General features: G+C 43.1%; 1 protein-coding gene across 6 annotated transcripts in view; it reads left to right on the forward strand.

Moving 5' to 3' along the window:
* LRRC8D (leucine rich repeat containing 8 VRAC subunit D) overlaps window positions 1-16,401 on the forward strand; it is a 113,447-nt gene that overhangs the window by 4,059 nt on the left and 92,987 nt on the right. The window lies entirely within an intron of this gene.

The following is a 16,401-nucleotide window of genomic DNA, read 5'->3' on the forward strand; positions in this document are numbered from 1 at the left end:
AATCTTGCTTCTGTCTTCCAATCCTATGAGAGATGAGTACAGGATGACTTTACCAAAAGCTTTGCAGCCACTTGTATTAATACTACATGCAACTCAGTGGTTTGGTGCTGTTAGTCCTATTCCAGAGCTGGGGTGCTGAGTGATGAAGGTGAATTCCAGGGGTTGATTGACCTTTAATTTAGGGGCTTCTGAGAAATCTGTGTTTGTGGTCAGACTACGTTGCATTTAGTTTTTGCAAATGTTTGCACCTGAAATGCCCTTTTGAAATTATTTGAGTCTGTTGCAAGCTTCTGAAATCTGTACTCCATCCTCTGGGGTCGTTGTAATTCTGTTCAGACATCTGGAAGAGAATTTCTAATGTTCTGTGCAAATCTGAAGCTTGCCAGATCAGAGTTGCTTTTGAAATTTGTAAAGAAGTAAATAGAATAACTGATACTGAAAAAACACGTATGAACTTGGTTCCCACTCAGGCTAAGCCTTTTTTCCTTTTCTTTTTATTAGTAGACTCCAAATATTTCATTAGTGACAGCTTTACATTTGGGGAAGGAGAGAGGATTGGAGCTTAGAAACAGGCCTTTTCCCCAGAACTGGGGTTTAGCCTGTCATCAGTGTAACTTCATACTTACCAGATTTCACAAGTCATCTCTGAAATGACATCAGGAAATCACCATGCTCAGATGTCTTTTGAAGCAGGCAGTTCTCTAAATGTTCTAGATCTATCCAACAAACTAGATTTAAATAAATTACTTGGTTTGGAGTGGTGGCCATTCAAAGTCGTTGAGAGTGCTAGAACAAAATTCCAGATCTCATAGCAAATGTGTGCAGCCTGTTTGTAATGAATGTCCCTTGTGCCCCGATCCCCTGCTGGTATGTTGTCTGTCCAGATGGTCAGTCTGTTTGCTCTCCCTTCCGTTCTGGTCCACATGGGAACCCTGTTCCTGTCCTCGGAGATGAGGGATATTCCGGAGAGAAGAAGGGATGTTTTGTGAAGGTGTAGGAGATTTCTTTAGAGGGAAAATATTTGAAAACCCTTAGATACTGTCCTTTTGTACTTTCAAGGGCTATATCAAACTTGAAGTCCCCTTGGAATTAGGGATGTGATGTGCCAATTGAGTAGAAATGTAGAATTTTATAGATGGAAGGTATCAACACTCGAATTTTAGAGATGAGAAAATCGAGGCCCAGGTGGTGCTGTGACCAGCTATAGCTTACCCGTGAAGTGACATAGCAGGCACTAGAATTTACCTGCCTTAAAGACCACAAATAAAGGCTAAGGATAAAAAGATTTCTCCTCTGCTTGGAGGTGTGTAAACAGTGGGTCCCTCAGGCCTTATTTACATAATTGATCCAAAAGAAGGAGCACACAGTGGAATTTCTAGGTTTACAGTTGACAGCAAGCTCTTCTGAATTATGAAATAACTAACCAGTGGGGATTTACTCCAGGGAAACCGTATTAGGGTATGTGAGTCATCAGAAGATTTGCAGGTGAGTTTCTCTGTGGGCACTGTGAGGTCAGATAATGTTTTGGTGGCAAAACCCAGGAAAAGACTTCGAAAACACTTTCACAGTGTTGTCCCAGCTTGCTCGTGGAGATTAAAAAAGACAGGAAATGCTAAGCTCCATCAAAAAGATTTTGGGAAAAAAAAGATTTTAGAAACAAAACAGAAGACAGTTTTATTTGAGTTTCCACTGTGCTTTGTTCAAAGCTTGGGCACTTGGCTTTAGGAAAGGCACTGGAGCGGGAACAACCAATGTGACGGTACCTAGGAGATGTAGACATTCCTGCTAGAATGGAAGCTCCACCAGGACAGGGCCTTGCCCATCTGTTTTTCTGATAAAAAATACTGGGATTTTTAGTATCTGGAAAGAAGACTGGGAGAAGATGTTATTGAAGCCTGTGAAACCCCTAGGATAAGGAAAGAGGAACCTGGAATGTTCACCTAATCCCAGGAGGCCTCAATGTGGTACTTCAGTTGCCAGCTTCCTTGTCTCCTGCTCCAGTACTCTGTTAGTGCGGTGAGGGCAGGGAGGTATCTGTCTTGTTCTCTGCTGATTGTCCAGTGCCGCCTCTAGGGCAGGCCCTCCATCCACGTTTGTCCCCTGCAGGAATGCCTGAAGAGGTATACCTTAAAGCTTTGCAATACATAAATTCAGGATGAAGGCAAAAATACATGGCACCAGCTTTTCTCAACCCTGGATATCATCTGAGTCAGTCTGGGGAATATTTGAAAGTTACTTGAGCCCTATGTATTGAATCAAAATCTCTGGGAGTGGAGTTTCATTTTGAAAAGAGCCCTCCCCAGCCCCAAGTGATTCCATATGTACAGCCGAGACTGGGAACTCTATCTTACATGGCAGTACACGAAGGCTGGATACTCTCAAAAGGTTTTGAAACATTCCTGGCTGACAGGCTCACAATTCGTTACTAAGACAAACAAGGGGCTTTAAGGATACATCTGTATCCTTGGAAGGTGATGACCAAGACACTGGATGGTTCACAGTATGGCCCCTGGTGCCTCCATGAGGTGTTGGGTCGTGGGCTGGATGGCATGATGGGGCCAACTGGAAGTCCATTCCTGAGCAGTTGTTTTCCAGAGGGGGTCCGTGGTGATAGTGGGTCCAGCCTCAGGGGAAAGAAAAGAAGGCAGGCAGTGCAGCAAGGTTTTTGGTTTTGATTTTTAATGCTGAGTTTATTCAGTTTAAAAGGTCTTTTTTTAAAAAAAAATCTTGAGTTCTTTCTATTTTGAGGTGTTCATTTTTTTTTTTTTTTTTTTTTTTTTTTAATCTCGTGAAGGATGGTACTGGTTTGGTTTTTCGGGTCATTTCTTGGTCACCTAAGCCCTGACAGTTTTATGACACTCTTCCTTTCAAATTGTACTAGTTTGACATCAAGTCTGGGTATTACTACTGCTCTGAGGTTTTCAAGATGTCCGTATCCTCCTGTGGACACCTGCTGCTGGGGAAGGTTCACAAATGTCAATGTTAGATTCCATTATGAACATTTCTTAAAACCCTTTTTACTTTCCTCTTCTGCTTACTGGTAATAGTTAGGAACATTGCCAGAGAAGGCTTCACTTCCCCAGCAACCCATAAATTCCATTGCTAAATCTCAGCGTCAACAGATCACCATCACTGCAATGAATTCTACAAAGCAGGGAGAAGAAAGGAAGTGCAAGACAGCCCTTCTCTCAGAAGGACATTGATCCCCAGAGAGCTGCCTTTCCAGATCTCATGCAAGGGAGACAGGACAGATTCATGCCCGTCACAATTTATATGAAGTACCATCAGTCAAAATTCTCATCACTGATTGTTCCAAGCTCAGTTCTAAGAAGTATTAGAAAATCAAAATTCTTTGGAGAATCGTCTCTGTGATGCTACCCTACTGAATAGGCTTTTAAAATCAATTTATTTATTATCAGACATAGCTAATTTTTTAGCTACTCCCACCTTGCAGATGAGGTCATGAGGCTTGAGAGGTTATGTGATATGCAAAACAAAACAAAACAAAACAAAAAAACAAAAACAAAACAAAAAAAACGGGTGGTGGAGGTAGAATTTGAAACTACTCTTGTTATTTCAAAACCATTCTCTTATCCACTGTTCTCATTTCTCTTGTATTTCTTTGTATTCATTTTATAATGCCTATTAATATTCTTGCCAAAAAAAAAAAAAAAAAACCAAAAAAGAGAATGGAGTTTTGAGGTGTAAAGGGACCTTACAGCTTGTCTGGGTCATGCTCCTCGTTCAAGGATCAGATCTGAACTGCGGAAACACAAGCTGTGAAGAGGAGAGCTGGTCATGGCACCTGGGTCTTCTGGCTTCCAGGCCAGTGTTCTTGCCAGCGCACAGAGTTTTAGAAAATACCATCCAAAATAACACCACTGGAGTGTAAGTTTGTCCTATATTTGAGAGGATATTTTAAAATCACTTGTTTTGGTGACTTGTCTGTTGGCGATGGAGTGCCACTTGTAGTAGTATACATTAAGCACCCTCCTCCTCAGGAGAGGTGACCTTACAGTGACTGCCACACACAAATACACACAGATGTAGCTCAGGTTTGTATGGTGTAACATCCAGGTGCTTGCTGAATAAATGCTATAAGCAAACATATGCAATAAATAATCCTATCCGTATCCTGTAAATAAACAGTGAGTCAATCGATATCCGTGTATCTGGATCACCTATTTATACTCTATTTGTAGATTTATTCCCCTCAAGGTTGATCATTTGAGTGAATTCATTCTGCTAGAATTTCTACTTTAATGGTTTTATTTTTCATACTAACATGCAGCCAATAACAGAGGATAATTTAGGAGATGGTCTACAGTGTTAACAGCTTTCGCGGAGGCACCCCCATCCCATGCACATGCATACAGAGAGGGAGGGAAAGGCAGAGGGAGGGACACTTTTCTCTCTCTTTAACCTGGTTCTTTTCAGGTATCTTTCTATTATCATACATTTTCCTTTTCTCTTAACTCTTATAAATTATTTGTAGGCGACAAATTGTGTACAAAACCGAAAGTCTGTAATTGTAGCTTTTGCAGGAACTAGAGGGAGTGAGTGATAAAGTTGGAGGCCCACTCTGCCTTGGGGTCTCAAGCAAATGTCAAACGCTGCCTGAAGCCAGCCTCCCGGAAGATGATTTGTGGCAGCAGGTCCTTAGCCTCAGGGTGGGGTGATCAGGAGGGAGTGGGATGGATCTGGGCTGAACCAGAAAATGCGGGTCTGTCGAAAGGGGCTGTTTAGCTTGATCTGTTCAGCAGCCAATTGTTGCCATATGGGAATGTGGGCAAGTCTTGCCAGATCTTCTGATTTTTCACTGTAAGCCAGAAATCTGGATTATTACTTTAAAATCTCCTGATTTTAAAAGATTGGCTAACTCAACATTTTAAATAAGCACTTCCTGTAGACCAAACAAAATGGCTTTGTGGGCTGGATACAGCCTGCATGCCTAGGCCCTTAGAGATAGATGGCCTTAGTGGCCGGATAAACAGAACAAAAGTACGATACACTTTGACAAATGAGATGAAGTGGGAAACAACCCAAAACTCGATTTCATTGTTTTGTGCCCCCCACCCCAAAGCAGAAAATCAACAACAACAAAACCCTCAAAGCCCCATGATGATAAGTTTCTGCCCTTTAAATTTGTTATGTTGTATCTGGAGTGAATGCATTTGAAGGGTTGTCTTGCTTGAGGAGTAGTGATTCAGGGAGGACTATGTAGTTTGTGAATAAAGCAGCCAGGTGAAGATGACACGGGTCTAGGGGTAGAGGGGGGGCAGGTGGCCCAGGGGTAGAGAATGAGGGGTAAGGCCATTTGGAGGTGAAGAAAGAGATCATCTACCCCCACCCCCCATCCCCAGGATAGGGGAAGAGGAGCATTTTTTTAGATCTTAAAATCGATTTGGGAATCCTAGAGAAGAGTCCTTACACGAGAAAGGGAAAACTGTGAGCCCATAAACATTTAGGAGCAGCGTGGCATCTCCGTGGGCGGGCGGAGTGCCAGGACCTTGCCCCTCCCAGCGTGTGGCCTGTGTTGTGGCTTCGCAGGAGAGTTGGAGTGGGAAGGACGGGAGAGGCTGGGGCCGGAGCAGGAGCCCTGGCAGCGGCTGAGGAAGCCGGGAGAGCTGGCGCTGTTGGAGGGCAAAGGGCAGCGTGGCCAAGGGGGTCGCCAGCAGCCCCCAGCTCCCCGTGCCTCTGCACCCCGCCAGGGAGGCTGGCTGCTCGCTCCACTTGGAGCAGCCCTCCCCCCCCCAGCCCCTTTGGGTGAAGGCAGCGGCAGGCGACAGCATCTGCCCATCCCAGCTCCCTAGCAGAGCCTGCCATCCTCTCCCTGGGAGATGCTCTGCCCCAGGAGAGGTGGGACCGAGCAATCTCCAGCTGAGCCCAGCCTGGACTCCTGGCTGGACAGTGGATCTTTAAGAGCATTGTTCTCTTAATATCCCAAGTATCGCACATTGTTCCTGGAATTTCAGCATTTTCTGGGAAAGAAATCTTTTGATTCATCAGCAGGTTTTATTCCAGTCCCTAGGACTGTCATCCCTGTGTGAGCTGAACCGTGTCCTTCTCAGCTGGCCTGACTTTAGATTTTTAGTGCTTTGGTTGCCTTCAGAATAAAAAACGCATTTAAAAAAGTACCCCCACCTTCCACCCTGCATTAGTTAGTTTAATGCAATGAAGGTCTTTTTTTTTTTTTTTTTTTCTTCTCATTATGGAAGCCAGTCTGTAGTATTGAGAGAATGGGTGCAGGTTTCCTTGCACTATTGCTGGGAAGAATTCTTCAGATTCCACAGTTTGTTCTTCCAGGGTCTCTAGTTCACAGATGGAAATCCTGGAAGATTCTATCAGGAAGTGAAATTTATAAATACTCTTTGTGCTGGTTTGGGGGATTAGCAAATTGTACAAGAAGTCTCCTTGAACCTTCGTATAAAATACACTTTAAAAAGAACACAATCTTAGAGACCGATTCTATCCTGGAAATAATACTAGGAAACATTTATGTAGTACTCACATGCGACCGGCACTGTTTGGGGCCCTTTGCATGGAGGAGCTCATTTGCTCCTCACAACGCGCCCCCTTCCCGCTGCCCCCATGTAGCCCAGGACACTGGCTGCACCTCCCCATGACTGCGAGCAGTCGAGGGACTCGGGGCCAGGCACTGGCAGTGACAGAGCAGTGATGAGAACCCAGGCCCTGGTGGCTTTAGGATCCGTGCTTTTGAGGACTGCATTATTGCCTCTTGCATTCTTTCACAGATTTGCTTGAGAAACTCTTTTGCTGGGGCACCTGGGTAGCTCAGGGTTGAGCATCTTCCTTCGGCTCAGGGTGTCATCCCAAGGTCCTGGGATTGAGTCCCGTATAGGGCTCCCTGTAGGGAGCCTGCTTCTCCCTCTATGTCTCTGCCTCTCTCTCTCTCTCTCTCTCTCTGTGTGTGTGTTTCTCATGAATAAATAAATAAAATCTTAATAAAAAAAGAGAGAGAAACTCTTTTGCTTCTCACATTACCTTGGCTTTAAACTCAGGCCCAAGATCGGATTTGAAAAGAGAGTGAAAATGTTGTTCCATCCTCAATCACTCCTCCCCAAACCAAATGAACAGAGTCGTCAGGAAACAGTTTCCATCTAGAAACAGAAAGCTGCAGATCTTCCTGGAACAGCGTGCTAGCATCCTGCCCAGATCATCCTCAGGGCTGCCACTGGGCCTTGCTGCTGTGACAGCCCTCACTCTTGGCACCAGAATTGTTTTTAAGAGCACAAAAAGTATTTTATTTTACCTTTACCTTTACAACTAGTGTCTTTGGAGTGCTTCTGAGAACATTCTGAAAACTGTTTTTCACACTTCATATAAGGCAGGGGAGGACCATGGATCTGGAGCTTGAGGACTACTTGAGATGGTGTTGGCCCTTCTACTGACTGTGCGACCTTGGATTTAACTTCACGGTGGAGTTCATTGGGTTTCATCCCCATGGGAATGATGGAGAGGATAGTAACAGCACCACGCCTGGTTTGGTGAAGATCAGGTGCTATTACACTGGACAGTCATTTGTCAACAACAGGAGCCATGTGTATTAGGCAGTAAGGGGACCAACGTGTCCTTTGTGAATCGTGAGCGGTGGGGTGGAGGCTTGGGAGCACTTGGGAAGGTTTGTGTTGATTTGAACTTCTTTCCTTTCCTGTTCGCTCCCTACCTGTGTCATAGTATGGACGATCGTGTGGGTGTCAGCTCCGTTTCTGGCCCAAGCTCCTCTTCCTTGGCTTTCCCCCCTCCTACTTGGGCTCGCCTCCAGTCTGCCTACAAAGTGCTGTTTGTTGTCCGAGTGAAGCAGGCGATTCTCTGGGCAGCGACACTGTGGCTGCAGGCAGTTACTGTAGTTCAAAGCGAAAAGTCAAGCTGGGGTAGGAGGGACACTGACAGGGCTTGTTCGTTAGAATCTTGTACAATGATGTTTGAAGGAAAGAAAAGGGAGTAAGAGATGACTTATCAATAGAAATATTATGAAATACCCTTCATAACAGAACAAAATTGGGTAAGGAGAAAGGGCATTAAGAAATCACTGCTTATTCGTTTGAGAGCCAGTGCTTATTTTTTTTTCTTTTTGAGTGAAAGCAAATGCTTTTTGAGCACCATGTCTTGCAGTCCAGTCTAGTAGCAGAGGAAACAAAAATTAATAATAAAAATAATAAGCTGTCATCTTGGTGAATTTTTAGGTGGTCCGTATTGAGCCAAACATTTTTCATGCTTTATCTTCATTTCAGTCAGGAAGGTGGGTATCATTTGTTGCTATCCCATTTCAGAGATCACAAAATTGAGGCTCAGTATGTTTAAATAACCTACCAAGGATTGCAACTCTAGTCAGTACCTTGGAAGAACTACACTTTGAACCTGGATCTGTAAAACATGAGTTACATATGCCCTTGCTTTCACGGGGAAGACTGGCATGTGAACAGTTCAGGATAATTCACGCAGTGTATGGTAACTCGTATATGAGCTACATTTTTTGGACATTTGCTCAGAGGAAGGAGAGACTGATTTTTGATTGGAAAGGTCAGCGAAGATGTCACACAAAACTATTTCAGAAAAGTAGTTTGAACAGAGCCTTTAAAGGATGTGAAAGATGGTGTCTGGTAGAGAAAGGGAGGAAGACCGAGGGGACTTTGGGGCAGCAAAGTGTGGAGACGTAAAAGAAATACATAATGTGTTTGGGGATTGGTGCTGTGCAGATTGTGAGGGAGATGTGGGAAGAAGCAGTTTGGGACAATTACACTAGAGTGTCCTGCTAGGGAACTTGGACTTCATTCCATTGTCTTGGAGGATTATTCCACTAAAGGTTCATGAGAAGAGACGTTATTTGCTCTGATCTCTGACTTCAGCAATTCCGGTGGTGGAGTGAAGAGAGTATCAGAATATCTGCAGCAGAGGTTCCCAGTCAGGCTGCACCTGAGGGTCCCCTGGGAGTTCCCTAAATGGACTGATGAACACCCTCACCCCCAGCAGTGATTGTGATGGTATGGATCTAGGGTGGGGCCTGGCCTGGATGATTGTGTTGAAAAGGTCCTACAGGTGCTTCTGAATGCAGTCAGATCAAGGAACAGGTCCTGTGGGCATTAGGACATTGGGTACAGTGGTCTGGGCAGAGCCTAATTGTGGGTTTGTCATGATGTCGCTAATTTCTATTTTTATTTTTTTTAGTTTTTAGTTTTTTATTTTTTATAAGGATTTTATTTACTAGAGAGAGAGAGAGAGAGAATGTACAAGCAAGGGGAGTGGCAGGCAGAGGGAGAGGGAGAAGCAGGCTGCCCATCCATAGAGCCGGGAGCCTGATGCGTGACCCCAATCCCAGCACCCTGGGATTGTGACCCGAGCCGAAGGCATATGCGTAACCGACTGAGCCACCCAGGCCCTGTGTGGATAATTTTTAAACCATGGGATGGGGCCAATAATCAATACTTGAGGAAGATCTGTCTATATGTTCTATAAATATTAAATGACAATTTCAGAACATGGTCTAAAATGTAGTAATATGGCTCTTAACTTTATGCCTTTGTGTTAAACTTGCCTTTTTTTTCTTTATTTGAAGGAAATGGAATATGTAGGATTTCCTTGGTGACTGTTCATCGACAGTCTCTCAGAGCATGAGTTCTGGAGTCCACTGCCTGGGGCAGGGTGGTTTCAGCACTTCCAGTTCAGTTTACTCTCTTAGGAGTTGAATGAAATGCTGCTCACTTGTGCATTTCCTGGGACCAAGCCTGAACTTAAGCCACTTTTTCAAAATGTTACAGACCTCTCTTACTCCCATTTCTTGAGTTCTAAATCAACTACTGACATTTAAAGTATAATTTCTGCTGGGAAGGCAAACAGTTGTACCAAGGGAGAAGTGATTTCTCAACATTAAAGAAATTAGAAATTATAATTTATGCTTAAAAAAATAATGTTAGTCCAAGTTTTAGCTCTCTTCTCTCTTCCTTCTCCACTGTTCTTTATCCTGCCTTGTGTTTGCAAACCATTCTCATGACCTTCTGCCTATGTGGCATATTTGTAGTGGGGCCAGATTATACATACACCACTGACTTTTTCATCAGACCTCCAAATTCAGCCTTTGAGCCCCTTTGTTTCTTTGAATTTTGCTAACAAAGTCTTCTTGTCAAAATGAATATTATTTCTCATGGAACTTTACTGATGGTGTGTAGAATAATGGGATCATGCTTTCTGAAGTTCAGACCTAAGGTGCAAAATTTTTAAACATATCCAATTTACCGTTGCTTACTTAGCTCAGTCTTGGCTTTTCAGGTCTGGTGGTGGTTAGTCCACCTCCATTGGATGCCCTAGCCCCTCCCGGAAAATTAAAGGAGCACGAAAATGAAACTGAATTTGTTTTTCTTCACCTCTCTGTTAATTTAACGGATTTGATCAGCTTGCCCTCATTTGCCCTTTTCCACCTCCCAAATTAATGTTATACAGCGTGAGTAATTTCTAAGTTACTTTTGAACACTGTTCCTTGTGGGTCTTTGCTTCATCATACTAGTAGAGATACCCAGTGTTTTTCTTTCTGGTCTGCTTAACTCCTGTGTGGTTCTTGTTGCCACATAAGTTTCAGTTGATTTAGTGATCCTGATTTCATGGGACACTGTATCGAATGCTTCAGGAAGATCAAAGTACATGGGGTTCCTTGCATTCCCTTCCCTTGCTAACTCAGTTGTGCTGTAGCCAGGCAATCCTGGAGCCTTGCAATCCAGAATTCCACTCAAGGCCGGGAAGCAGTTCTTCTTCCTGGCTTTTCCAGTCTGCGAATATCTTTTCCTTTCTTTCCAGTATCCTTTTTTTCAGCAACATGTAGCAGGCTGTATATATCTCTTACCCCTGACAACCATTTTTGCTGCAAAAAGGAAAAACTCTGAGCCTTTCATCTGCCATGCTCATTGTGCCACGCCCTTGGGACCATTCCCCCATGAACTTTCACACTGGAAAAAGCAAGCCCAATCTAATTGTGCCTTACTGGTGGTAAAACGTGTTGGTGGAAGGTAGACTCTGTGGCCAGCCAGGCTGCCCAAGTTCCAGTAGTTGCTAACGGTGTTACTTTGGACAAATTAGTATCTCTGTGTCTGTTTCCTGATCTGTAATGCAGAGGTAGTCCTAATTTCTACCTCATAGGGTTGTTGTCAGGAATAATTGAGTCAGGACAAGTAAAGTGGTTAGAATTTGTTTAGCTAGATTTAGTTTAAACCTTGGTGGATAATCTTTTCAAAAGTTTATAATAATGTTTCTGGATTTTCTAGGCATTTTGTTTCTCTTTTAAGCTGTTCACCTTAACCGTTCCATTACAAGGAAAGGAAAGGAAAAAGAAATATCTCATTTTGCCTCTATAAACTATTCACAAATTGCCCCTTTTCTTTAAGATTCTATTATAATAGATCACTGGGAATTGATATATTTAATAGATAGTGATGTATGTGACTTTTAACTCCTTATTAACTCCCATATTTTGCTTCCATCAGATATGTACAGACATTTATATATTTTTAAAATCCTTTTTAAGAACATTATTTTCTTGGTTGTGAACATTATATTTATTTGACTCGTTGGAGCCAATCCTTTTAAGTTGTCAGATTTCTTTTTTTTTTTTTTTTTTTTAATTTTTTATTTATTCCTGATAGGCACACAGTGAGAGAGAGAGGCAGAGACACAGGCAGAGGGAGAAGCAGGCTCCATGCACTGGGAGCCTGACGTGGGATTCGATCCTGGATCTCCAGGATCGCGCCCTGGGCCAAAGGCAGGCGCCAAACTGCTGCGCCACCCAGGGATCCCTAAGTTGTCAGATTTCTAATTATTTTTTAAGTGGATGGATGCCCAAAGAGAATTATTTTTTTCTTAAGATTTTATTTTTAAGTGATCTATAAATACCCAACATGGGGCTCAAACTTAGAACCCCAGGATCAAGAATCTCATGCTCTCCTGACTGAGCCAGCCAGGCACCCCTAAGTATTTTTTTAATAAGGAAGCAGAAATACCCACTACAGAAGGTAAATAGACAAAACATGCCTTCCAAAGAAAAATGTCTTACAGGGCAGTGTTTAGTCTACACAATACACATAACGATCAACAGTCAGTAAATAATCCAAGGCTGTCTATTGCTAACAGTTTGTGCCAGGAACATTTTGAATACTCTTAAATTGTGTACAGGTATTTGCATTAGTCAAACTTTTTTTTTTTTTTTTGCATTAGTCAAACTTTTGTAGGTTTTTGCTATTCTTTCATATTTATGCTTTTTTAAATCGCTGTACATCAGCCACTGTGGCCCACTTTACTTACATACTTGCATACTAACTCAAGAGTGAGAGGGGAAACTTGGAAAAAGTATAATGAGATTTTGATCATCACAGTGGATCTGTCGTATCTATTATTTTATAAAATAATACTCAGCTGCAGCCCCAGAGCATATATGTATGCTAAATATGTATGGACTTCCATTGCTAGGGTTTAAAATCAGTTGGCCTATTGCAAAATACATGTTTATAATTTATACTTTACAGAAATTTGGCAAGGTGATGAAGTGACATGATGCAGCTGAGAGAACATCGTGAGTTGTGTTTGAAAAATAAGATTCTTCTGAGTAAAAGTTGCATAGCACAGAACAATAAATCCATAGCCCAAATGCACCCACTCATTTCTCTTCAATTAAAAGGAGGAAGGACAGACCCAGGGTGAGGTTAGCTCCATTACCTGCTGCTTTGAGAAAATGACTTAACATCTGTGAGCTGCACTGCTTCTTCTCACACAGTGATAATGACTCTTCCCTGAAAAAGCAGTTCTGCAAACAGGGGGGCAAGGCATGTGAGCGTCCCAGGTAAAGTCACTAATTCTGTGCAGCGCAGGTGGCTTCATATGTGTGATTAGAAGCTGGGGAAACTGAGGCACTAAGTCTTGAGATATACCAGCTCAGGCCTGTTAATCACCCTGACCCTGTGTTTCTGCCCTATAGCTGGGTCTTCTAAGTCATGCTGTGGAGTGCTCTAAGCAGTGCTTTCCTTCTCAGCTTGTTCAAAGCCAGGAAACTCTGTGCCCAGAAGGGACCCTACACTGTCTTGCTGGCCAATTTTTAAAAAATGATTTGCACCCCTCTGCTGTTATTTTGCCATGGGAAATGACATTCTGGCTTCTTGAAAATGGCTAATAACCACTGTGGGTAAATGCCAATCAAGCCAGCCAGTTGGCTCCGAGAACATCTTCCTTGAAAGCCATGGCCCAGGTTTTGCAGAGGCTAGGAGGTGAGTGTGAGTGCCAGAGACCTCCTTTACAGAAAAGCCTGTTGCATGTGCCTCCTGGAAGTGCAGACAGACAAGGACACTGATGTAAAGGCTGCTAGGGCAGAGAGGCAAATCTCTTAGGTAAGCCAGACGGCTTGTCAATTTTCGTTTTCTTGTTTGTAAAATCCAGCTGTAATAATGACCAAGAATTCTCATACAAAGAAATCTGTGGCAAACATTTTTAACCACCGAAGTAGGGTCTTTTTCTTTTTTAAGATGAAGAAAGATAAGCGGCATCATTTAAGATAATGGGTATATCGTCTCCTCCTCCACACCTGTTAGTCCTCAGACAAGCTATCTCTTGTCACTTAATTTGGAGCCTCCAAAATGGCTTTTACAGTATTGCCATCTTCATCCACAGACTGCTGAACTTAGGGAGTGGAGGCTTCCTTTCTTTCTTTTTCTTCTTTCTATGTATTTCTATGTATTTATTCATGAGAGACACAGAGAGAGAGAGGCAGAAACTTAGAGGGAGAAGCACGCTCCTTGTGGGGAGCCTGATGTGGGACTCGATCCCAGGATTCCAGGATCATATCCTGAGCCAAAAAGGAAGATGCTCAACCCACTGACCAACACAAACCAGGTGCCCCAGAAGTGGAGACTTTTGAAAATGAACTTTCAGTATTCTTCTAAAATCAGTTGTATCTCTTGTGGTATGATTTATACCTGCTAGGGAGCATATTTTTCTCTTCCTAGGAGGTTGTGATTTTAATTTTTTAAAAATATTTTATTTATTTATTCATGAGATACAAAGACAGAAAGAGGCAGAGACATAGGCAGAGGGAGAAGCAGGCTGTCTGCAGGAGCCCAATGTGGGACTCGATCTGGAACCTCGGGATCAGGCCCTGAGTCAAAGGCAGACGCTCAACCACTGAACTACCCAGGCGTCCCCTAATTTTTTTTTTACCTCAGTAGTTGTAAGGTAGAAACACCTCTCTATGAAACACAGAAGGTGTAGGAAAATAGCTAAATGATGAAAAGTACAGCTGAAAGTGTAATATGATACTTAGACCTTGTAGCTATTAGGAAACCTGCCTGTAGGAATGTCGTATGTATTATCCAAACTGTATACTTTGGGATCCATGCAGGTTAATTTAAGCATATTTCCTTTGGTTTTTCTTAAGAGTTTCTTTTTTCTTCAGAGGTTTTCCGTCTAGGCTCTTGGAGTTATAATGAGTAACAGAAATGAAGACAGGGATACCAAAATGTATTTTAATTAATTAATTAATTAATTAATTTTTTCCAAAACGTATTTTAAAACAGAATTGCATCCTCAAAAACATGGTAATTATTGACAGGGCTGTTTAGATGAGAGAGAAGTGAGAGAAGTTTTGAGCTACATGCCTTCCTTTCTGCTTCCCTCCCACCATGTACTTTGTGTGTGTGTGTGTGTGGGGGGGGGGGGGATGGCAGTGCTTTGAGAAAAAACATTAAGTCTGTGAAAAGAGATGAAGAGTTGACAGACAAGTCCAGGGAAGCAAGGGACTGTGAGAAGGTAAAGGTGGCAGCCGATGCAGAGCTGGACCCTAAAAGGATGCTGAGAGCCCTCAGGAAGATTTCAGCAATAAGCCCTCATTACACTGAGCGTGCCCGATGATTGGGACTATATCTCTGCCCCACACCCCACCCCCACCCTGCTGCTGCACTTGGACTGCCCTTGCCATTCACCTGCACAATCTACAGCTCCACGGTGTGCTCCTCAGTGAGTGGGTAGGCAAAGGGCAAGTGAGACGCAGTTCATCTGGACACAGGATGAAAGCACTCACTTCAGCAAGCCTCTGGGGTCTTGCATTGCCAAGGTTCTCAATCATCTTTTTGCATGTGCTTTGCTTCTTGGCTTGTCAGGAGGCTAATAGCATGCTACTGACAGGTGAGTGTGAGCTAAGGGCTGAAGCAGAAGGAAATAGAAAATAAGAGAATTTCGACAGTTTTACTAAAAGTTGAGGTCATGTGTGTATGTGTTGTTTTGTTTTGTTTGCCCTCTTTAAAAAAAAAAAAAAAATCCCAGTTAGTGAAAAAGAATTCAGGGAACAAATATTAGTCAGCCGATTAGGTTCTAAACTTGCTCAGACTTTGTACCTTGGCATAAGAGAGGCTATCCTAGAACCTTTTGAACTTTTGCCACTGAGTAATTCTGAAAAGGCTGAAAGAGCCAGTAGTAGATAGTAGGAAAGAGCATGGTGTCCTCTGCTCGGGTAATCAAGGTACATATTACTGAGGTGGGTAAGGACCCTGGCTAGTTCAACCCGGTTACAGCATGGAAATTGCAGGATCATTTAGAGATGAAGAAATGGATCACAGATGGTCGCTGGGCTTGATTTTTCTCCCAGGATTCACTATTGTTTTGAGAATTAGCAGAGTGTAGAGGAAATGGCCCAGATTTTATACTTAGGAAAGACCTGTTATTCAACTCTCCATTTGACCACTTTCTAGCTGAGACATCAGGACAGTTACTTAACTTCTCTGACCTTGTTTCCTCAGTGGGGAATATGAGAATAGGACATTTGTAGATCTATTGGGAAATGTTAAAACTAAGAGCAGATTAGAATGAGATGCCGTCTAGCGCAGAGTAGGAGCTTAACGTCCGTTGATTAATTTCTACTTTCGTCCAAATTCGGTTTTTCATGGAGCATAATTATCTTACTCTGCATGCTGAGTTTTGACACACGAATAACTGTTATTTAAGCCATCAGCTTGATGACAAAAAGAGCTGTTTATCTCAGACCGCCCTGTAGGTGCCCTGTGATCCGAGAGAGAGAGAGAGAGAGAGAGAGAGAGAGAGAGAGAGAGAGAGATTCGTGTGCAAGGGCAGGCAGGGTACAGGTGAAGCCGTCCACACCTGGAAGCCCAGAAACCCGGCACTGCACACACATAGGAACTCCTGGAGCTGGCGCGCTCTGCATATGGCAGATTCCTAAGCCATCTGTCTACTGTCTCTTAAACGCTACCCTACCCTGAAGTTCACCTTAAGTGGGAGGCTAATGAGGGAACCCAAACTCCGGATTCCCGAACCGCTCTGTGATTTCATAAGCACAAAGAAAGAACTTGTTTTCTGAGACAATACACTATGCCGTTATCATCTGCGTGGAGCTGGGATATG

Source organism: Canis aureus, chromosome 8 (assembly GCF_053574225.1).
Source record: "Canis aureus isolate CA01 chromosome 8, VMU_Caureus_v.1.0, whole genome shotgun sequence".
NCBI lineage: Eukaryota > Metazoa > Chordata > Mammalia > Carnivora > Canidae > Canis > Canis aureus.